Source organism: Papaver somniferum, unplaced genomic scaffold, assembly GCF_003573695.1.
Source record: "Papaver somniferum cultivar HN1 unplaced genomic scaffold, ASM357369v1 unplaced-scaffold_10, whole genome shotgun sequence".
Taxonomy (NCBI): domain Eukaryota; kingdom Viridiplantae; phylum Streptophyta; class Magnoliopsida; order Ranunculales; family Papaveraceae; genus Papaver; species Papaver somniferum.
Window position 1 is genome coordinate 12324323 of NW_020618825.1, and position 25347 is coordinate 12349669.

Genomic DNA, 25347 nt, shown 5'->3' on the forward strand with positions numbered 1-25347 from the left:
CCCGTGTATCCGTGGTTTCCATACCACTCTGTATCCGCCTGTGTGTTTTCGTGGTTTCCGTACCACTCCTTCCATGACTTCCGTGTCATTCCGTCCTATTCCATCTGTGTAGGTCTAGTCGTTGGGTGGTGGGATGGGGTTAAAATAATTCCACATCGCCTAGAAAAACCTAGGTCGTGTGCTTAATAATCCTTGGACAAGTCTAATCTTGCAAGCCGGTTTTCGAGATTAGTTAAGCTCGAGAATTCCTAATAGGTGCATCTGGGCCAAATGAGACAGCTAACATAGATCGAGATGGGACTTCAGTGACTGATTTGCATGATGGGGTGGTCAACATCTAGGCCAAATGAGACAGCTAACATAGATCGAGATGGGACTTCAGTGACTGGCTTTCATGATGGGGTGGTCTTCAGTGACTGACTTTACTTGCATGATGGGGTGGTATCGAGATGGGACTTCATTGACCGACTTGCACGATGGGGTGGTCAACGACCAAGGAACAACAGGGGTAATGCCGCAAACGGGTTGGAAAATGCAGACTTAGTCGGAGAAGTAGGTGTGGGTTTAACGAAGGGTCAAGCAAAAAATAGATGGACACACTGGAGGGAATGTGGCAGGCGTAGCAGGCATGAAAAGAGGTGGGTATTTAGTAGTCGACTATGAAAAAGGTCAGGTAAATGAAAAAGGGAAAACTGAGGTAAATGCCGCAAACGGATTGGTGGGTGTGGAAGAGGGTGAACACACAAGGGTCGACTCCAAAAAAAAGATGGAGTTCCAGCAAACAAGAATTCGCCGGAGTCGGAGAATTCTTACCAAGCAAAGCCCACGACCAAAAATACCAGTGGAAACTATAACTAAGAGCCGGCAAGGAAGGAGGGTTTTTTTTTATTAAGTTGGGATCCAAATATATGGAGCTGTTCGCCTTGATATTTTATATTTTTTAAGTTTTTGATTTATTTTTCAATGTGTTCAATTTTGGTGTTTAAATAATCAAAGAGATTGTCAAGTAATTTTCTTCAATTTATGTCCTCAATTCCTTTATTTCCGGGCAATATTAAGGAGGGGTACTGCTGCCCTTGCACTATAGCTAATTTTAGGATCAGTTTTGGCCATTAAAAGCAGACATATTATAAGTGCAGTTAGATTCGAAAACTGAGCAGGACCATTTCCAAGCTCCGTTTAATATTTCCAACTTTGCAGAAATTTTCAAAACTTGCAGGATATTTGAGTAAAGAGAAAACCTTGCTGCAAGCTTAAAGCATTTTCATTCTAAACTACAGGCCAGTTTTCCCTTTCAACGATACACTTTAAATGATGTGTATGCTCGGTTCCACCACCAAAATGCCGATTTAAGCTGTAACTAAACAAAAATAAAAGAGATACTAGTATTGTTGAAGTACCTACAAATGTAGGCATTAGACACTGTCAATCTCAAGATCTTGTTGCTGCCATTGGCACAAAATGTAGATGATTTCACGATTAACTATTTTAGCTGTAGTTGGGGTGATTAGCCAAGAATGGGAAAGATCTTGGTAATGTTTTCCAATGGAATGCCGTCGGATGAGCTTTTCTTGAGCTCTGGATGATTAAACTCAGTGCGAATGACCTGGCCCCGGCCTTGGTTCTTCTCAAAAACCCAACCGTAGTTGGCTACCTGGTGCTCTAAGAACTTGTCGAATGCAGGACCTTCAATGTTGATGGCTTGTAAAAATAACAGAGATCATGTTTACAGAGAGAAAACAGAGTGAACATTGGCAAGAACAAAAATGATTCTTTCTGAGATTGTGGAAAAAACAAAGATGTATACCTCAGCAAGTACAGTCCTAGAAACCTTTTGATACGTCGGAGAGAGAGCATGAATTGCATAATTTTGGAATGCTTGCTCAACATCACACCTTCTGGTAAGCCATAGAAAAAGGAAGAGATGCAAGGGTACAAAGACCACATATGTTGAAGACCAACTCTGGTATTAAGCGACCTAGGTCGTGTGCTTAATAAATTTTGGACAATCCTAATCTTGCAAGCCGGTTTTCGAGGTTAGTTAGACCCGAGGATTTCTAACAAGTGCATCTCGGAAAAATGAGACAGCTAACATAAATCGAGATGGGACTTCAGTGACTAACTCGCATGATGGGATGGTCAACATCGGGGCCAAATGAGACAGCTAACATAGATCGAGATGTGACTTCAGTGACTGACTTGCATAATGGGGTGGTATTCAGTGACTTGCATGATGGGGTGGTCTTTAATGACTGACTTGACTTGCATAATGGGGTGGTATCGAGATGGGACTTCAGTGACTGACTTGCATGATGGGGTGGTCAACGACCAAGGAACAACAAGGGTAAATGCCCCAAACGGGTTGGCTAATGCAAATCTCTGCATATCTCTGCATATCTCCTGTCTTTACTCTAGACTATACAATATATCTCTACGTATATATTAGTTTCCCTGCATGTATCATAATGTGTTTTATTCTCATTTACTTTCTAGACTTTTGTCATATGTATAAGTAGGAGTTGTGTTCCATTGTAAACAGAACTCTCGATTACATGACTACTCTTGTCCCACATTGTCTAGGACAACGTAGGTCGTGTGCTTAATCAGCCTCGGGCAATCTTATCCTTACAAGCCGGTTTTCGAAGTTAGTTAGGTCCATGGATTCCTAACTTGGTATCCGAATCAGACCACTCTCAACCCAACCCGTGTATCTGTGGTTTCCATACCACTCCGTATTCTCCTTTGTGTTCCCGTGGTTTCCGTACCACTCAGTCCATGGCTTCCATGCCATTCCGTCTCATTCCGTCTGTGAAGCAGCGTGACAGTCCTAAACAATGCAATTAAAGCGTACACTAATTCACTGAATCAGCTTGGTAGGATCCAAATTCACCAAGCCTAATCCTAGTTTAGATATGAATCGATTCTCTTTTATTCCAGAAAACAGGTCAGTTAACAATGTGAATGATGCAAACTTTTAAAGATGCATGGAAAAACAAGACAGACATATCGTATGCGTAAGAACAGAACCGAACCTGGCACAACTTCAACTTTGCTACGGTTCTTCGCCGCCCCATCCCAAAACTGACGGAATCTGGCAGTCTGAAAATAAAAATGGGAAAACAGTACACCAATGATTAACAAACCCATAAGATATGATCATGCATCTATGTGTACAATTATATGAGAGACACACCTTCAAATAATGAGAAAGCACAATCGAACTGTTCCTCCATTTGCTAATGACAGAAACAAGAAAGCCGGTCATAAGTTCGAATAGCAACAAAAACAAAATACTTCAAAACGGAGCCATGCTGTGAAGTTTTCTTTACAACTGTTCCTCAACAACCTCAGCAATCTCGTGGATAAACTGCAATAAGAATTAGAAAAGAGAAAAAGTGTAGGGGCGAATATCGCACAAGACAAAGAAGACGAAGATCAATCACGCGACGATAAGAAAGAGTGTGAAAGAACAGTTACGCGATGAAGATAATACGAAGACTAACTTCATTTGGGAATCGCGAAGAATCAGTCAATTGTGATCATGCATGTGAGTCTTGGTTATCTTCTATTAGGATAACTATCTATATAAGGAGCTAGAAGACATTGTAACAAGGAGAGGGCAATTGAGTGACTAATTTAGAGAGATCAGTAGAGAGAGAAAATGCACACAGAATGTCTCCTCCTTCTTCTCTTTCATCCTCCACCACCACCCCAAATATAGAGCTCTATCAGAAACCCATTAATTGAGATTCTAAATGTGATGCTCATGTAATTTCAACACTCATATTGAAGAACCATGGATGTAGATCACATTGATCGAATCATGTAAAAAATCCTTGTGTCTCTTTACTTTTCTAACACTTTTATCATTATTTTCATGATTCAATAAGTTTAGATTTACATAATACCATAAAGGGTGTAGTTGTGAGATTTTCTGCAATTATATTTTGGCGCTAGAAACAGGGAGGATAATCGTCGCTGTAACTTGTTGATTCAAGAAATTTCTCACAAAGCCGACTACTATTGGTATTTCATTTCAGTGGATATTTGAGTTGTAGGGCAAAAAAAAAGGAAGCTTTCATAGAAATAAAAGAAGTTCAGACAACAAAACAAGGCTCGGGGTTTTAGATCGGCAAAAATGAAGAAGATTAGTTACTGCTGGGGAAGAACGGAAGCTGAAATTTACGTAAACAACTTCTTCTAAGATGATGATTCTTCTTATACTTCTTATTTCGTCTTTAATATTGAGGTGAAAAAAAGAAATCTCAAAAGTTTCTCCATACCTAGTCATGGATTTTTCTTCTCAAAATCATGATTTTTACTTCGAAACTTTGATTCAAAGCGAGATTTGCAATCATTTAACCTTTCCTTACAAACCCATTTGAGAGATTTGGGAACCGTTGGCGTTAAGTAATTTTAGTTTAATTTAGGGTTTCTTTCACAATCTGGTACCTTCACTATTCTGATTTTTGGAAATATATCGGACGATTCAGTTCATGGGGCACGGCTTCGTGAAGAGATATCGAATTGAAGTCGACGTTAATTCTGGTTCGCAGACCCATCAGCCACACGCGAAGAAGATCAGTAACAACAAGCATTTTCTTCGCAAAGTGAAACCAGGCACAACTACATCGCACTCTAGAACAAAGTTTCAAAGAGATTTTCAGTGAGAGTTCATCACGGTCTTTATTACGCAAAGTGCAACTGAAATCTTCTCAGAACTGCCAGGGGCGAAGACAAGTTCCTTGTTGCGTGCCAACTCCTTAACCACGGTATTTCCTTTTTAGTTAACTAGGTAATTTTCTTGTTTAGCTAGGATTCTTTAATACTTAAGTTACTTCTTGTTAGATGAGTATTGATTAGTATAAATATTCAGTTCCTGAGCTTGTATTAAGACACTTCAATCAATACAAATTTCAGTTCTTTTAATTGTTACAAAGCAGATGTGGTTAATCCCCATAAAAAAGGATTTTATCTTAGGGTTCTAATTATTTGATCTCTTATTTCAGTTGTTTTGGTCTAGAACTCTAACATCTGGTACATAGCAGGTTTGATATATTCTTAAAATTTCAGCAATTTTTTTTATCATGACGGTTGTGGAGTTAACAGGAGAAGTTAAATGTGAAAAGATGAGTTCAAGGAGTTAATCAATGCTCTAACCAAACAACGACTTGATGACATTGAGAACGCTAAAATCCAGGCAAGGGTTGACAGAGCTAATCGTAAAGATGATATGACTGCTTTGACAACAGCTTAAATAGAGGCCATGAAAACAGCTATTACCGAAACCCTTGGTTCAGACAAAACCGGTGCTGAAACCCTTGTTCCTCATTCTCATCATCAACATAATAATGGTCACCACAGTGCTGAAACTAATAGAGTTATTCTTTCAGGACCTATAAACCTTAAATTTCCAACCTTTGATGGTGTTGATCCTGACGGATGGATTTTTTAAGCTGACTAGTATTTCAGCTTACATTCAATCACTGCAGTTTTTAAAATTCAGGTGGTCGTTGCTCATCTGACAGGTGATGCCAACTCCTAGTATCGTTGGCTTAAGAAGTCTAATCTTACATCATCTTGGGAAGAATTTTGTTCTCTGATTCTTGATAGATTTGTGGATCACAAATTTATAAATCCACATATTGCATTGAAAAAGTTGTCTCAATCAGGTACTGTACGACAACTAATCTCTGATTTTTAAAAATTTCTCAATTTCGTTCATGATCTTCCTACACAGTACCTCGTTGATTTGTTTATTGCTGCCTTACGAGTAAATATTGGCACTGGTGTTCGTTTATTTGAACCTAAGACATTAGATGAAGCTTTCAAAAAGGCAATACAACAAGAAGATAATATCATTGCAGCATCTTCTGTTTCAAAACCTTTTCGTTTAACTGTTTTTAAACCCACAATGGATGCCAACCCACAAACTAAAAAAAAAACATTACCTCCTGGAGCTAAAAGATTAACATGGAAAGAACAAAAAGAAAGACGCGAAAAATGGCTTTGTTTCAACTGTGAAGAGTTCTATAAACCTGCCCATTTATGTGTCAAACCAAGATTATTGCTCTTACAAATGGCCCAGGATATGAGTGACAGTGAAGATCAATTTTTTGATGAGGATATTCAGCATGTGTGTTCGGACAATTTGGGTGAGCAGAATGACCAAGAACCTAAAATTTCCCTACACTCGAAGTTGATAAACTTATGCGAGTTACGTTTTTTATCGCAAGTTAGATCTTGCACAGTTTGTAAGGGCGCGATCAAATCTCCCAAATCGCGCATGTTTTTGCATATTTTTCTTGAACTTCCAAGGGTGAAGATATGAATAAGAGCACATCAATATGGTTTTTTATCACAAACAAAAGCTAGCACAGATGGTTCACATTGGAGAATGTGACCTAGAAGTCATGCGATTGAATCTCCCCTCAATATAATTTTTGAGCCCAGTTCATCCAAGCCCATTACAGCTTCAACTTAACAGAGTGACAACTTTATGCAAAATACTTCTCGCACGACATCAGCAGCGGATCCTATTAAATCTAAGTACCTCCAAATCATAAGCTTTTCATACATATATCATACGATACATTACACGAAAATGCTTTCCACCAACAAATTCCCTTTCGCGATAACTTTTCTAAAGGAGAACACTCATGCTAGGGCGAGAATTCATGCGAGAAATGATTTTTTCCAAGAGGGAGGAAGATAAACATGATGCAAAGAAGAAAAAATCCTAAAGAGGCAATAATACAAAGTAAGACTTCAATAGGAGGCTGGGAAACCAATTTTGGCGTGTCAACTTAGTTCGCGTGATTGGGCGATGGCATTTAAACACGATCACATAAGAGGCGACCATAATCCCTAGCGCACGTCATATTGGAAAAATCCTGGAAAAGCTACTTATATTAGGGTGAAATAAAATCCTATCTATTGGAGGCCACTGAAAACGAACCACTCAGCGAATAAGTTCTTCGGCATGTGGTGTGGAAACATGTCCAGTGGAGTAGGAGTTCCTGGCATGGTAATGCACTCGGTCCCGAAGCCACAAAGGCGATAAACCCACTTAGGGTGTGATCTTGTACCCATAAGCCACATAGGCGGAAGGAATGAGATCACGAAAACAACTGATTGTCGCATGACCGGATGGGAGGATCCCAATTGAAATGGTTAGGGGTGACCTCCTTGAAGTGGCAACTCAAGGGGAAGTAAAAGGACGGCACCCTCCACTAGGGAGATGAGTGTCAAGACGGAAATGTGTTGGGACTTGTACTCACGGGAGTATCTAAGACCTGGAATGTTGTCGCAAGTACAACATGAGTAGGTAAAAATACTAACACTGATAAGGCGAGATCGATGGCCAATGACTCGCTAGAGCACATGGAACTGATATTTTGTCACCCAATATATTGAAATTCCCTCACAAGGCGACCATAAGTCCTTTAAGTTCTCTATGTGGAGGAAGGCGATAAGACCTTAATTAGGAGGCAATAAGACCAAAAATTCGATAAGGCAAGGTTAACGAACTATGTCTCTTCAAGGGCATATAGGCGTCTGCGACTTCGTCGACGGGCTCGGTCATTGGTCTATTATTCACATGAGTATATTACCAATGGATTCGCCCCACTAAGAAACATGAAACAGAAAAATCAAGGATGCAACGAAAGACCGCGTTAAGGCACGAAGGAACAATAAGGAGACATATCCTTGCCAAGCTAAGTATCATTAAATTTTAAGAAAATTCTTATCGCATGAGAAATATTTGCATTATTATCAATTTAACATGTTAGTAATACGTGAGTAAATATCCATATTATTATGAAATTCTTAGGCGATGTTAGGCAAAACATATTATAACCAATTGATTTGCAACACATTAGTATAATAGTAGGGCTCACTTCGAATATACATTAAAATCTCAAAACAATAGTATAATTTCGCATGAACACTTGAAAACCTTATTCTTCGAATGTTAGTGTTTCGTATTAAAATTTAAGAGATTATCCTTAACATAATATCCTTTCGCATTGATATTCGCGTAATGTATCTTTCGCATTGCGTCAATTCACATGTATGTTCAAGTAATTTGTTTCTCGCATTAATATCAATTCACATAACGCAATGCAGTCACACTATAGAAAGTTTACACCTTTTTATTAATTACTACACTTTTATACTACCTAGGAATGCTTCATACTTCTTATAATTCTCATAATATGAATATTCTTACAATTTCACAAAGTACTATAGATACTTCTTATTTTGCACGATTCAATGGAGGTTAATATGCTAATACCTCGATACTTCATAGCGAGGCATATACATGCAGGAAAATATTTGTAACACTTGGCATGATTTGTATAACAATTCGCATAAATATAAACATGTAAAACGTATAAGCACATAATTCGCACAAAACTAGTACTCACTGAAAAACGGGGATACAACAACCACACCCAATATTTCTCTTAGCAATCTGTATGGACAAACTCCAATATACTTTCTAGACACTAGTGAAAAATGGATTTTTAACCACTTCCTCGGTTTTACAGAAACTACTATTGTTGGGATGTAGTTATGTACGGTGTCGTGACTCTCAGTAGTTTTTCTAGGAAAAAAAATGGAAAACTTAAACTTGTTTCTCACACGGTTGTTCTTTAGAGGGGTATTTTTGTAAAAATTCTGAGATTCAAGAACTACTGTGAGGGCTGGATTATTCTGTGGAAAGAGAAAAAGAAATCAAACCTTATGTCTTTTATCTCATCTGCATCTATCCTCTTCCATCACTTATCTCTGTCTATTTCGCTTCATTTTTTTCTGTATCAAAACTTTAGTATTAGGTTTTGCGTCCTCTTCGTCTCTATCATAACAACATTAGATCTTGAGGATTTATTCTGAATCGATGAAAAAGAGGAGATGATGCTTATCAACACCAACTGAAAACCAAGATTCATCTAAGCAAACTGAATTGAAACGTAAGTATCATCTTTATTTATCGTTTCAGTTCAATCGATTAACTTATCCATCTCCAAATTGAAATTTCAGAAGAAAAAGAAACCTAAAAGCTTGATTACATCTCAGTTCTCTTTTCTGATTCGTTATCAGTTTGTGTATTTTTTCATACTTTTAATCCATTGGTTTCTTTTTCTTAGTTTTGTTTTATTGATGGTGTGTATTCTCTTTGTATTCAGGCACTGAAGAAGTAGAAAACTCCACCACCATCTTCAAATCCAACTAAAACTAATGGAGGTAAACAAAAGAAGAATATCAATTCATGATTAAATCTATAATTGGTTCTTCTTTTATGTTGGATTTAGGTCTTTTACTGTACTTTTTATTTATTTATTTTTGTTTTGTGTGATTTTTACAGAAGTGGAGCTAATGAAAGCAAAATGAGAAGGTTAACAACATGCTCATGTTTGATAAAAATAGGATTTAATATGTGGTTTTGCTTTGTAAGATCATTACTTCAGCTAGTTTATGAAATATTATGCATATTATACCATTTGAAAAATATGGGTTTTCTTATGTTTCTAAATTAGGATCCTTGTGCTGGGAATTTGTGTTGTTACATCTTTGATTAAAATGGTTTATGTGGTGCATCAGTTATCGCAATCCTTAGTTCACCGCTTTCCAATTTTTTCGTGGTTGACATATTCACCACTGTGAGTCTCGTATCAAATCAAAAAAAAGTATAAAATTTGCTTTTGATGCATTTTTTGTTATAGTTTTAAAAATTTGTGTAATGGTATTCTTGATACAGGACATCAATATGATAAAGTGTGCATTAGCATTAATGAGTCATTTAAATTGGCGAAAACGCCTTGCTTTTGATCATTTCATGGGTAAGCGAAGTCTTTACAATCCTATTTCAGTTTGCTAGCTTGATTTTTGGGTGTATAATATTAGGGATTCTTTATATGTGGTTTCTTTATAATTTCTTATTAGGATGGACGTTAATTGCATCTGTGTTTGTCATCACAATGCTAAAATCTCATTTTGTGGAACTGTAGATGCTTTTAAAGCTTTTATTATTATTATGTTGTTTGTCTGGTGTACCGATGGGTTAGCAGGTGCTTTCTGCATGACTGAATGATGGACAAAATATAAATCTTGCTCTAAATTGAAGTATGCATGGGTTCTAAAAGCTCACGCTTCGTGCAGTAGGACTGAAGCTTTCATGGCATATTTCTCTGTTATGTTTGAAGTTTGCATCCTATTCACCAGAGGGGTGGTGGCAGTGTGGTGCATATACTGTAATTTGCATACTTCTCATTTGAGGGAGATGCCTCTCTTGATGTGCTGCAGGTGGTCCATTAGCCTGATAAAAGCAATTAACTATTTGACATCATTCCTGTTGGAATTAGAGAAGAACACCTCACCCTGTTGTCTTGTTATCCAAATATCAGTTGGCCCCGTTGTGTACATAGATGGAGTAGATGCTGGTAATCACGTGGGAGCACTAAATTTCTTTAGATTTATAGTTTTGAAGAGGTTTCATGTCATAATTTAGTCATTCCTGATGTATTATGTACTTTTTTAAAAAAATTCAGGACATGGTGGAAGTGATGGCGTCCATGGATACATGTATTCCGTTGATGTTGCAGTCAATGACTTGGTATGTTTCACATGAACGCTGAAAATAAACGAGAATTTTATCTTTCTCCTTGTGATTCATTTAAAGAAAATTGCTTGAAAAAGTAATAATTGATTTGTGTTTTTTGTTGTCTGTTAAATAACAGAAAGCCTTCATTAAGAAGATGTTAGCAGAAAAATGTTTTTTTGTATAGAAATCATGGGATCTGTGACAAAAATCCTTTCGTTGTTGTGCATAGACCAATTACAAGAAAGATTGCTACTCAAATTTCTAACCAAAACCAACCTTGTCAAGTGGTAATTCGTTTCTCTTAGAACCAAAATGTTGCCCAGTAATCTCTTTGTTTAGATGTGATATACGAAATAGATTAGTTTTCCTTAGGTTTATTCAAATGTTTGCAGGAAACTAAGAAGCCAGTACAGAATTCATCATCGATTATGATTGAAAAAGTATCAAATAAGGTCATTATGGATGTAGATAAATATAGAGCAGATAGTTCCTTCTCCGATCCAATGTTTGTGAAGCACACTGAAGCAATTCTTGATGAAGTCGAAATCTTCGAGGATATTGACTTAATGGTATGATGACTTTGTGTTTTGTGTTAAGGGTTTGTTCCTTATTTTCTTATAGTGGCAACAGTGTTAACGTTCTGATTTTCCTACTCCATTTACTCAAAGTGCACATTTGAGAATCAAGTGCTAGTCTTACTTGCTTTAGTGACATTCTTCAATCTGAATACCTTCAAATGCTTTTCCTAACTGTTCTAATTGAGAGTGTACTTTACCTTTACTTTTTTTATTGCTGAAATCCCCAAAACTTCAAAAGTAAGAATGCAAAAGTAAGATAGGGTAGACTTGTAAAGCCTGAGGTAACTTGACTGAACCTTGCATGTTTTGCAGAATTCTAGTTGTGTATCTCCCAACTATATGGTTCAGCAATCCGACATCAATGAGAAGATGAGGGTCATCCTAGTTGATTGGTTAACCGAGGTATACGAAATTTTGACATGATTTTCTATCTCCTAGAAATGGTAAACAAAACATATGCTAAGCATCCTTCTTGGTTTGAATCTTGACTGGTGCATTATAAATTTGATCTCATGGATGAGACATTATTCCTTATGGTTAAAATTATAGACAGATTCTTAGCCCACCAAACTGTGGAACGAAAGAAACTTCAGTTGGTCGGAATTACAGCCATGCTTTTAGCATGCAAGTATGAGGAAGTTTCAGTACCAGTTGTATATGATCGTATTCTAATTTATGACAAGGATTATACAAGGAAGCTATTTCTTTCTATGGTAAATGTTTCACTTCTAAGTCATATATCTCTTATCAAGTGTGTTTAGTTTTTCCCAGTTTCGACATTGTGATTCTAACACTGCAGAAACATGTTTAGCATCCTTAGTTTTACCCAGTTTCGACATTGTGATTCCAATACTGCATAAACATGTTTTCAAGAGAAATCGATAGTAAATACATTGCAATTCAATACGTCAGTTCCAACTTCATAGGTATTTATGAAAAGATTCCTTAAAACGGCTCAGTCTGATAAGAAGGTTTGTATAGTTAGTCTTCCATCAGATTAAACTGTTGATCCATAGTATTTTATAACTTTTTATAGCTTGGATACTAACATATTTTCTGCATTTTGAACCAGCTTGAGCTTATCTCCTTTTTCTTGATCGAGCTATCCTTGGTTGATCATGACATGCTTAGGTTACCACCATCTCTGTTAGCTGCTGCATCCATTTACACTGCTCAGTTTACTCTTAACAAGACTAGACATTGGAGTAAGACCACAGAGTGGCATTCATATTACTCAGAAGATCAATTACAGTAAGTGATAACTTCTTCCTGAACACACCGAATTCCTTGTTGTTGCTTTGGACATTCGACAGGTAGTGCCATTGTTATGAATGTACACATTTAGCCGACATTTATGATTGTTTTTTTTACGAGAACCTAGTTAAATGTTCTTAATTTTAATATATTGGGGTTTATCTCATGGTAGACATCGTCCAGATATCAGATTCGTATTTTTTCTCCTAATTGAGAAACCATTTGTACTCCCCACTAAATATATACATTTTTTTTTATCAAAGGATGGTTGCAGGTGGTTCTGGACTCGGAACAGTGATGGAGTGGAACACAAAGACTCCCTTGTAGTGGGATTGGGAGAATTTAGTCATGTTCAGTGGGAAAGTAAATGAAATTCCTAAGGCTTCGCAGCAACCTACTGACTGGGGTGTTGAAGGAGACGGCGGGGGAATTGATAATGGGTCTTTCTGTTCTCCGCCTGGTGGTGGGAGAGGTTCTAGTGGTGGTGGTCATTTTGGGTCTGATTTGGGAAATAGGTCTTCGTCTAAAAGTTCTATATCAGCATCTATTGATTCTTCAGGGAAAGTAGGAAGTAGTAAATCCAAGTTTAACTTTGACACAGTTGAAGATTTGAGATAGTTGAAATTGTAAATTGAATTCACTATTCAATAAATTCACTATTCCATACAAAATGAGTTTAAAGTCGCTATTATATTCAGTTTCGAAATCATTATTAATTCCCGTTTTTAGTTTTTGATTCAGTTGAATCAGCTTTGGATTCAGCTGAATCAATATCAATTTTTTTTATGAAATATCATTAAAAAAACTATTGTTTCTGTCAGTTTTTGTCGATCTACTGTTAAAGAAAGTCGTTTTTTTAAAGAATTCAACTTTTGCCAGACACAGTCGTTTTGGAAAAAACCACTTCTAGAATGCAGCTGATGGACACAGTCCTTTTTAGTGATATTACTTCATGTCCTGACAGTAGTTGAACTTCCATTTTCCACTAGTGAGAGAATCAACTAGACAGTCAGACTCAATCTAGATAAAAAGTATATAAAAGAGTTTATATCTCAATATCTCGATTTGATATATATACTCAAGCAAATAGGAATCTGCGAGTCTTTATCAAATACTAGAGAGATAACTTGCATGGTACCAAAGACCAATATCCAAGTGTCAATCAATTTAAATCAAAAACCAAAAGGTCGGATATTCTAATTGATTGAACAACGCACAACCTGTGATATTTCAATTATATAACAAAATATAATGTGGAATAGAAATAACACAGACACAATAATTTTGTTAAAGAAGAAACTGCAAATGCAGAAAAACCCCGGGACCTAGTCCAGATTGAATACACACTGTATTAAGCCGCTACAGACACTAGCCTACTCCAAACTAACTTCAGTCTGGACTGTAGTTGAACCCTAATTAATCTCACACTGATCCAAGGTACAATTATGCTCCTACGTCTTTGATCCCAGCAGGATACTACGCACTTGATTCCCTTAGCTGATCTCACCCACAACTAAGAGTTGCACTACCCAAAGTCGAAGCCTTTAATAAACAAATCTGTATCACACAGAAAAGTATAGGGTAATAGATAAATACGTCTCCCACGAATATACCTATGATTTTTACTCCGTCTTTTGATTAATCAAGGTGAACAGGAACCAATTGATAACCCGGACTTATATTCCCAAAGAACAGACTAGTATTATCAATCACCTCACAATAATCTTAATCGACGCGGATAAAGAAGATATTGTGGAATCACAAACGATGAGACAAAGATGTTTATGATTACTTTTTATCTTACCCTATCGGAGATATAATCTCAAGCCAATTCTTTCAATTGAACTCGTACGATAGAAAATTGCAAGATCAGATCACACAACTACGAGAAAGTAGTACCGGTCTGGCTTCACAATCCCAATGAAATCTTTAAGTCGTTAACCTGGTTTAGAAGAAGAAACCAAAGGTTAAAGGAGAATCGACTCTAGATTAGCACAACTAGTATCACACGTAAAGTGTGAGGATTTGGTTTCCCAATTGCTAGAGTTCTCCCTTATATAGTCTTTCAAATCATGGTTTGCAATCAATGTTAGCTTGGTAACAAAGCATTCAATATTCACCGTTAAATGAAAACTTAATTAGATTCAAGCTAATATCTTTTAACCGTTGGATCGAAAACTTAGATTGTTACACACAAATGAAATGCACGTTTTAGGTTTGTTTAACCGTACCCAAACTTGTACATTTATTGGTTCAACAATAGTTAACCAAATGGTTAGCCATATGAGCAATTTCATATTAACCATATTATTCTTCACCATAACTAGTTCAAATGACTCAAATGAACTAGTGAGAGAGTTTTTCAATTGATTAGATTTTATGTAACTACATAAGACACAATCGAAGCAAAAACGATTTGATTCACTCGAATCGGTTCATGAAATTTATAGCCACGGTTTGCAAAAGCATTCCTTAGTTTATATAAACTCAAGTTCGCGGACTGGGTTCGCGGACTTAAGTTTTAGGAAGGAGTTCACAAACTCAAGCAGATTTTCTCGGATCGAGAAATTCCGCCAGTTCGCGGACTGAGTTCGCGGACTTAGCTCACGCCACTATTCCGGTTCTCTTGATCAACAAAGTTCGCAAACTTCGGTTCAAGGAATAAGAACTTATACATATATGTGTTTCCACGACAATACTTATATCCACGAATGGTTATATAATTTAAACTCTTATTTCAATCATTGAAACATTCTCATAGGGCGTTATATAGTTGTTATTCACAAACCATTTTTCGTCATAGTAATTTTCAAAGTGATTGAAACATAACATGACTTTCGTCACTAGGTAAAGATGAACTTGGCTAAAGCGAAATCTTACCAACACATATTTTGAGAAATAGATAGGCGAGATAAACTCGGATCGAAATACCAAATGTGTATAATCAAATTCTATATAGAAAACGACTTTTGTCTCAAGATAGGAGATAAATAGACTTTTGAGTGATAAATAAGTTCAAGTCTCCAAATACCTTTTATTCGATGAAGTTCCACCAGTTCCTTGAGTAGTTCTTCGTCTTGTATGATGATTGCCATGAAGTTCTTGAGCTCAACTACACTTTTTATCCTAGTCCGATACCTTAGCTATAGTAGACTAGAAATCAAGACTTATAGTTTTGATCACTAACATTGACAAACATGCTTGAGATAGAAACGCATGCGAGTTCGACCGAGCAATGCTCTAACACTCACGTATTTTGATAATTCGCATAAGCCTTATCACTCCCATGTTAATGAAAATGCATCTCTCTTAACTATAACATATCATTATAGAAATCGCATTACAACAATTGACTCGCATAAAGAATTATAACATTAATCTTCCCATAGGGGAGAAAAATAAATTCTAGTATAATATTATAAAAATTGCTTTTGTTCGCATAAGTTAACAATAGTATACGAAAAATTTCTTCTTCGCACACACACTAATTGCTTTTCCGAATTTACCTTTTCCTTGTATTTGTTTTGCAGCATGCGAAAAGCTGAGGTAAAAATGAGTAAAATTTCTCTACACCAACCACAACATTTTCAAAGTGACAAATACCATATCATCACATAAACATAGCATACACATATCGCATATAAGTAGAATATCATGTATACACATATCGCATACATATAACATATCATCACATACATTCATCGCACATACTTCATACTTCTTAAAGATTATCAGCCACGGATACTTCTATACTTCTTATTATTCAAAGATTGGTACTTATTATACTTCTTAAGGGATACCTCATACTCTGTATACTACAAGGATTTATACTTCGGATTTCGCAAAAGACTTCCTACATCAAAACTTCGAAACTTCGCGAAAGAATAGAGGCAAGTATATAATTTTAAAGTAAAGAGTATCCTTTCGCGTAATTCCTTCAGCAAAAAAGATCAATACTTACAAGGATATTTTACGGTACACATTACCATACTTCAGAACGAGGCAGAGGAAGCACGTTATTTTGCTTCAAAAAGTTTTAGTTCCTTCATCATTCCAAAGCAAAAAGAGGCATACCATATGAGAAACTGAGGCAACACTATCGCAGAAGAAGAAAAATTGAAGATGAGACAAGACAAAAATAAAGAGCGACACCAACGACTCCAAGAGAGAAGCACCCCACATCAACAAAAATGTCTTCAAAGCCATATTAAGACATCATCGCGACAATTCAACACGATCCAAGCCACTCCATCGCTACAAATTTCACGCAAGAAAAACATCAAGAAGAATTTTCTCTTAAGATCGTTCTCCAAACAATCTCAGGAGAAAATAGGAAAAATGTAGGGGCAAAATATCGCACAAGGCAAAGAAGACGTAGAGCAATCACGCGACGATAAGAAAGAGTGCCAAAGAACAGTTGCGCGATGAAGATAATATGAAAACCAACTTCACTATGGAAGCGCGATGAACCAAGTGACAGTGCGACAGATAGGGACATCTTCTAAAAGCCTAGCGAGTAAGACAAACTGAAGAAGAATCAGTCAACTGTGATCATGTATGTGAGTCTTGGTTGTCTTCTACTAGGATAACTATCTATATAAGGAGCTAGAAGACATTTTAATAAGGAGAGTGCAATAGAGAGACTAATTTAGAGAGATCAGTATAGAGAGAGAAAAGTCACACAAAATATCTCCTTCTTCTTCTCTTTCATCCTCCACTACCACCATACCCAAATCTAGAGCTCTACCAAAAACACATTAACAGAGATTCTAAATGTAATACTCATGTAATTTCAGCACTCATAGTGAAGAACCATGGATGTAGATCACATTAATCGAACCATGTAAAAAATCCTTGTGTCTCTTTACTTTTCTAGCACTTTTATCATCATTTTCATGATTCAATAAGTTTAGATTTACATAATATCATAAGGTGTATAGTTGTGGGTTTTTACGAAACTACAAGAAGGATGCAAACCCAATTAGACAAACCAAGTTCGAGGCAAGGATTATATCCTCTAGCCTTAACAAATACACCCTGCACTGGTGCTTACGGATTATCGATGTCTGTCTCCCAAGATACAACGACTTTCTTCTCGATGTAGTAGCACTCCAAACTTCGAGAAATGGAGAACCAAAACTTTAGTGATGAACTCTCTTAATTGACACAAACTTAATCCATAATTTCTAGTGAATGAAATAAAATGATTATTAGTTTTCTGATTGATTTTTCTAAGTGTGTGCAGGGTATTTATAGAAATTACTAGTACTTTTTCGATGAAGAATCATGATGCTTCAAGTACCTCTTCAATGAAGAATCATGATGATTCAAGGATTTCTCAAGGGTTGTGTATATTGAATTCCAACTTGAATTCCTAAAGGTTGTGACCCTTCAAGTATTATCTTTGGTATATATACAGTTATAGGTCTGTTCTGGACCCTCGTTTTCAAATCTAAGCCTCTTTTTTTATTTCTTACAAATATAAGCCTATTGAACAGATTCCGTCCAAATCCGTTCAATATCTCGTGCTGACTAGTCAATATCTCGCCAAAATCTCGTACATGGAGATCTCATGAACTTATTGAGATTATTTAAATACCCTTTATGTAGTGTCACATTGAATATCGCACAGCCTAATCTAAGATCGTTCTCGAAGATAATTGAACGGCTACGATGGACATCTATAGGAATTAACGTCATACGTGTCCGTTTCAGAATCGGTAATCTGAGATATCCAGATCTCTGTGAAATTGGAAAGTCAAGATGCTGATATGCTTAGATGATAAGCGGTAAAACCAATCTAATAGTACAAGATAGAAAGATCGATTCTCATTTTATTTTCCTTCTTCTCTCTGGTTCTCCGTGGATCTTCTAAATCAATTTCCCTTTTTTCTTCTGTTAAAATCAAGAAATAATTTAGGGTTTGTTCTCCAATCAAACCTAATTAATGTTAATAGTGAATGTTTAGAAGAGATTGAATCATTGGATTCAAGATTTAATGATGGTGAAGATGACGAGACGAAAAATAAAGTTTAAAGAGAGGTTTGCCACATACCCACTTCTGTTTTTAGTGATTTTTATCTGATTATAAGCATGTTATAGTTATTGGGTTTATTTTTCTAGAGTTTTCGGTGATGAAATTGGATCATCTGTAGAGGAGACTCAATTTGTAAAACTAACAATAAGGTGTTTATAGAAGAAGGTGTTAGAGAGATAAGTTATTCATCTCATGGTAGGAGATACATGGGTTCACGAATCATCAGCAAGATGTTTGAGAAAATGCGTGAGAGACGAGTTCTTCCTGTCATTCAAGCAGTTGTTGTCATCTTCCACTCTATAACGGGAGATCGAGACTTCACAGAGGTATGCAATAAAAAGTTAGATGGGGTTGGTGTTAGCACCACCAGGAGCACCGGTATGTGAAGATTCGCAGGCAGTGATAGTCATTCTACGACAACAACATCAACTGAATTTGGGGGTTCTTAAATGGATCTATTTTTGGGGTTCTTAGATGCGAATATGTATTTTTCTTGGCAGTTTGATTCTCATATTAAGAATTGACAGTAGCAAGGTTCCAAAAGGAGATGAAATTGGTAGAATCGATGGTGTTTACACAACAACATCGATAGGTTTCTGGTTTTGGAGAGCAATTAACAACACAAGGAGAAGATGGTACAAACTTGAGATTGTTTTAGTTCGATCTGTGGTGTTGTTGTGGTTGAGGTTCAAGCCAACTATTTCAGTTTCTCTCAACAGTATATCAACAGATTTTGGGAGCTTAGGGGTTTGATAACGGAGTTGATTATGTATGTTGTTGGTCTGAAACTGTGACAAGTGTTGAATCAGTGGAAGAAGGTGTTGTGGATGGAAGATTTAGGAAGACTAAGATAATGAAGAGAGTTATTCTTGTTTATCTGATCAGGAAGTAGGAAGGTGGACTGGGTTTAGGCCAATGAGTTGGAAAGAAGAGAAAGTATCAACTAATATTGTTCATGGCTAGATATCTTACGCATATACTCTGTATACGAAAGGCAATCTGTGTAGTTGATGGAGCTTTGAAGGATTAAAACGTCTTGTAAGCTGGGGAAATTTTGACAGCTGGCAGATAACTGCAGCTAACTTTCCATCCATTGTTTTTGGTCAAATAAATCCTAGTTTTGTGAGAAACAAAAAAAAAGGCTTAGTTTTGTAAACCATAAAAAAACAGGCCTAGATTTGTAAAAAGCCCTATTTCTTTTTAGGTTTCTGTTGGTTTCCCAATTGAAACTAACTTAACCTAATTAATAGGCCAAATTAAGATTAAGCCCATAAATACATACCAACTACCAAATCCAATAAGGTATTAACCAAATGACTTTCCATTCATATACGAAAATTTAATTCAATTTTCCAACACATTAACACATGTCTAGAGTAGCAGGACAAACTACTCTTTCTGGAATCAAGAAGAGACAAAAGCTAAATTCTGGAGCTGGCATTGTCCTAAGCACCTTTTTCAAATCAGAATGCCCATGCCATCCAATACTCAGATTGGAATCAAAGTCACTAATAAATTAAAGTTGTTTTTTTTGTTATTACATAAGAGCAAGAAGAACAAGAAGAAAAAATAATTTATTTTACTTATTTTAAAGATGCATATAAGCATTCTCGGAAAAGATAAGATGTTATTACACATCTCTACATATTACTAGGGATGTATAGCGATATGTAAAAGCATGTTATCTTTTGCGAGTTCACTCATATCAATTCTCAAAATTAGTAAAATATTTTTTTTTTGCTTCTTCTTCCTTTTCTTTTTCTTCCTTTTCTATGATAGTCGAGTCATTAACAACAAACAATTTTGATATGTTGTATTTGAAAAGCTTTCAACATGAAAGAGGTGAATGTAAGTTATACTTAGGTTTTGAACTTGGTGTATAACAACAAAGTTAAGTTTTAATAAACATATATTGTTGACTTAAAATAAGACCGCAATTCCTATAATGCTTATTTTTAGGTGTGTAAATGGGTACTACTATGCGTCAGAAGAGAAAAAAAGGATGGGTAGTATGTTCATTGATATACACAATTACCATCACCCTTTACCATTCACCAAAATTGTTCTATTACAAATCTGTTGGTCCTTTTAAGAAACTACAGTTTTTCTTTTTCTATTGATATTCGGAAACAATACATCGACAAAACACAAATACCATCACATTTTTCTTTAATTGAGTTTTCTTTGCACTGAAGTTTGATGATTTGAAAGACAAGGCTGATGTAGAAACTGATCCTGAGATTAAAAAATCAATTGAAGCTGATATGGATGATCTTAAGAATTTCTGGCAAAAGAACGAATTCCTAAAGGTAAGAAGAATTTGCCAGATGATGCTCCAATTTTGGAGAAAGACCAACCTAAGAAACCTGGAGATGATCCCAACATTTTGAAGAATAAGAATTCTATTCTTGAGATGGCTACTGGTAAACGTACAATCTTTCCTGAGCATAGTGATAGTTCTGGCGGGCAATTGGGGGATGATTATAATGAACCGGAGATGCATAATGATGGTGATGCAAGTGTTGTACATTCCGTGCAGCTCATGGAGGGTGGTGGCTTATCTAAACAATGCGGAGATGATGCAATCGATGGTGGTAAGGCTTCACCTGGGTTGCATAATGATGATGCGGAATCTGTCCGCAACGAGGATGCTGAAGCTGTTTTACGTAGTGTTGGTGTGGCACTTGCGGAGATTGTGCAAGATAATTTGAGCAAGGAGGATGATACAAATTTGGAGATGCAAGAGATGGAAGCTTATAGGAATTATGAGGCCATGAAAGAGACAGCTAGGCAACGTGAGGCTGATGCCGAAGCTTCCAAAATTCAACAAGATATTGCTCGAACAAGGGTAGAGAATTTGAGGAAGCAGGTTTTATATTTGCATCATTCTCCAGTTAATAGTCCAACTACTATGGATTCTCATGAGGAGGCTAGTTTTACTGAAGCCACTAAGACTTCAAGAAGATCTACACCAGCTAAATCTTTAGAGAACTTAACGCTTTCTAATAGGTTTGAAACTGGGGCCGAAGGAATTGATAAGGTAGTTATCGAGGCTGATGACGAGATTGCAGATGAGATGGATATGGTTGCAACTAACACTTCCAAAATAGTTGAAGAGGATGCAAGAAATTTGGAGGTCCTTGCTGATAAGGAATTAGCTGATCATGAGAAGAAGGAGTTGGCTGACAAGAAGAAAAAATCAAAGGCTCCTAAGAAGAATGCAATTGTTGTGGAAGATGTTAGTCAAGTTCAAACACGAGGTGGTAAATCTTCTAGACAGGGTTCGGCAAGCCCTTCAAGGAATAGATTTAATTAATGCGTGTCTTTTATTGGAATGCTCAAGGCTTGGCTAAAGATGGTGCAAGGGCCAAGTTGAGTGAGTTATATCGCTTGCACAATCCTGATGTTATTTGTATTGTGGAGCCGCAGGTTCGTTGCACTACACGTTTTGTTAGGAAACTTAATTTCCTTGATTTTTGTGAAGATGTTATTACTAATGAAGTGCATGGCCAGAGAGGTAACATATGGGTCTTTTGGAGGAATACTCTAGCAAGGCCGAATGTTTTATCTTCTTCAAAGCAGGCTATCACTTTAGATTTTTCTGGTAATTATATCACTGCTGTGCATGCTTCTTCTGATGCGGTGGCAAGGAGGTCTCTTTGGCGGCAACTGGGGCTGGGATTTAATTTCATTCCGTGGTTGGTGTTGGGTGATTTTAATTGTGTTTTGCGTTTAGATGAGAAGAAGGGTGGAAGTCCGATCAAAGAAATTTATATGAATGAGTTTCGAAGATGGATCTCTGACAATGGTTTGGTGGAGGCAGATGCTATTGGGAAGAAATATACTTGGTCTAATTGTCGGAGTGGTATTCATAGAATTGTTTCTAAGCATGATAGGGCTGTTATTAATGATGCTTGGCATGATAAGTATGCTAATTGTATATGCAAAGCTATGCCACGAATTTTCTCGGATCATTCGCCTCTTTTTGGTTTTGCTTTTGATAGTCCAAGGCCAAAGAGGGCTCCTTTTAGAATTCAGAAGATTTGGCTTTCTCATCCATCTTTTTTGGATTTTGTTAAGGAAAATTGGAGTGTTCGGCTGGATGGTGCGCCTCCTTTTGTTTTCACGTCTAAATTGAAGAGACTGAAGGATGCTTTGAAGATTTGGAATAGAACGGTGTTTGGGGATGTTCAGTTTCGTTTAAAACAAGCGGAATTGAATCTGGATAAGGAGAGTGATATTATGGATCAAAATGTTAGTTGTGAGCTACAATTTTTGAAGGTTGCTGATGCCAGGAAAGCTGTAGATGATGTGCGGAAGGAGCTGGCAATTATTCTCAAGCACAAATCGAGAACTAGTTGGTTAGAAGACGGTGATCAAAATACTCGTTTTTTCCACAATGTCATTCGAATGAGGAGAAGCCAAAACACCATCTCTGAATTGAAGATTTCTACTAACTCTACTTTGTTTTTGCAGGATGAAATTAAAGATTACATTATTGATCACTATCGTGCAAAGTTCAATGGTGGAGCTGTGCATATCGATCCAAGGTTGTTTGAATATGACCACGAGAGCATCTCAGCTGCTGAGAGTGCTTTTATGGATGTCATTCCGTCAATGGAGGAGGTTAAAGAAGCTTTTTTTGATTTGGGAGCGGATTCTGCACCTGGCCCTGATGGATTTACAGGTTCTTTCTTTCGAGTTTGTTGGAACATTATTTCTAGAGATCTTTTTAATGTTATTGCAAACTGTTGGGCGATGAAGAAAATTCATAATGGCATTAACTCTATTTTTATTGTTCTAATCCCAAAAAATAACAAGTCTGATGCTATTAAAGACTATAGGCCAATTGGTTTAAGCAACTTCTTCTTCGAAATCATCACAAAGATTATGGCGACCAGACTTGGCACAGTGCTGAACAAGTTGATTTCTGAAGAACAAGTGGCGTTTATGAAGGGTAGAAACATTCACGAGAACATAGCATTGGCCTCTGAACTGATCAATGAGATTAGTGTTGAGCGGAAGCATGGTAATGTTGGCCTTAAACTGGATATAGCGCAAGCTTTTGATACGGTCAGTTGGGAATTTGTTGTTGAAGTTTTTCGTCAATATGGTTTTTCTGATGCATGGTGTTCGTGGCTGCTTAGTATTCTTAACTCTGCCAGAATTTCTATTATGATTAATGGTAGCCCGGAAGGTTTTTTCAGTATCACACGAGGTCTTCGTCAAGGTGATCCTCTTTCACCTCTGATTTTTGTTCTTATTGAAGATGTTTTGAGCCGCAATCTCTCTAAATTGTTTGCTGCCAGAAATATGCATCACATGGTGAGTAAGAAAGGTGTGGCTCCAACCCATTTACTCTTTGCGGATGATATTCTTATTTTCTGTAAAGGCAACCTTCATAGTTTGCAAAATTTGAAGGAGATGCTTGGCATGTATCAGCGTGCTTCTGGTCAGTATGTTAGCTATGCCAAAAGCAAATTCTACTATGGTGGAGATAGACATTCTCGTGTTGTTGCTATTCCAAACTATATGGGCATGGAAAGGACGCTCTTCCCAGATAAATATTTGGGAATCCAATTGAAACCTGGTATTGTGCGTCATATTCATGTTCGTCAAGTTATGGAGAAGATTATGGATAAGCTGGCATGTTGGAAGGGTAAGCTCTTGTCTTTTCAAGCTAGGCTAGTTTTGATTAAATCCGTGATTTCTAGTTATTTGCTTCAGTCAATGGATGTGTATAAATGGCCATGCACGGCCATCAAGACAGTTGAGAGGGCCATTCGCAATTTTTTGTGGTCTGGAGATGCTGAGAAGCGCAAATATTACACGGTTCTTTATGATGACTTATGTCGTTCTAGGCATGAAGGTGGGATTGGTCTAAAGAAATTGAATGATGTTAATAAGGAAATGCTTATGAAGTTATGGGTTTCGATCCGTGACTCAAATAAGACTTGGGCAAGATTCTTGAAGGCAAAATATTTCAAGATTAGTGGAAACTTGATTGATTATAAGTTGGGTTCTTCGGTTTTTCCAGGAATCAGATTGGTGCATAACTTTGTGCAAAGGCATACACGCTCAATTATAGGTAATGGTGCTAATACTTCTTTATTTTTTGATAATTGGTGTGCTGATTTTTCAATTGCACAGCGTCTTGGAATCACTACAAAGGGCCCTAATGATTTTAAGGCCAAAGTTAGTGATATTATTGTGGATGGCGCTTGGGTTATTCCTCCAAAGACTAAAGAATTGATGTTACGATGCAATATTGATGTTGATAATTTGCCTCTTATTGGTGGTGGAGATGACTATAAAATTTGGGACTTGGACAGTAAGGGTGTTTTTTCTGTCAAGTCGGCTAAGGATGCTATCAGGGGGCCTATAGAAGTTTCGCCAATTGCAGTTATTTTCTCTAGAAGTGTGGTGCATCCTACTTTAAGTGTTCAATACTGGAAGTTATTTCATAAGCAATTTTGTGCTACTGATGATAATATTATGAGGAAGACAGGTAGGGAGATGCCTTCTATGTGTCGATTATGCATAGATAATTGCGAAGATGTTATCCATATTACTTGGCGTTGCAGGATTGCTAAGAGGATTTGGAGATGGGAAGCTGCTATTTTTAAGCTACAGCCGAGCGAGGATCTCGTGGCCTCTTACAAGGTGGCAAAGGGCCGGAGTAGAATGATAAAGGATCTGTGGCTGGTTGCAAATCTTGCAATAGTTAAGGAGTTATGGAAGTTGCGAAACAAAGCTTATTTTGAGAACATGCGGGTTCGTTGGCTGGAATTTAAAGGAAGGGTTCATCAGGTAATTCGTGATAACTCTATTAGAATGAAGGGCCACATGCATAATACTTTGGATGATCT

At 36.9% G+C, this 25347-nt stretch overlaps 1 pseudogene; it reads right to left on the reverse strand.

Moving 5' to 3' along the window:
- Positions 1-1497: 1497 nt before the first annotated feature.
- LOC113326095 lies at positions 1498-19919 on the reverse strand (annotated as a pseudogene).
- Positions 19920-25347: the final 5428 nt, after the last annotated feature.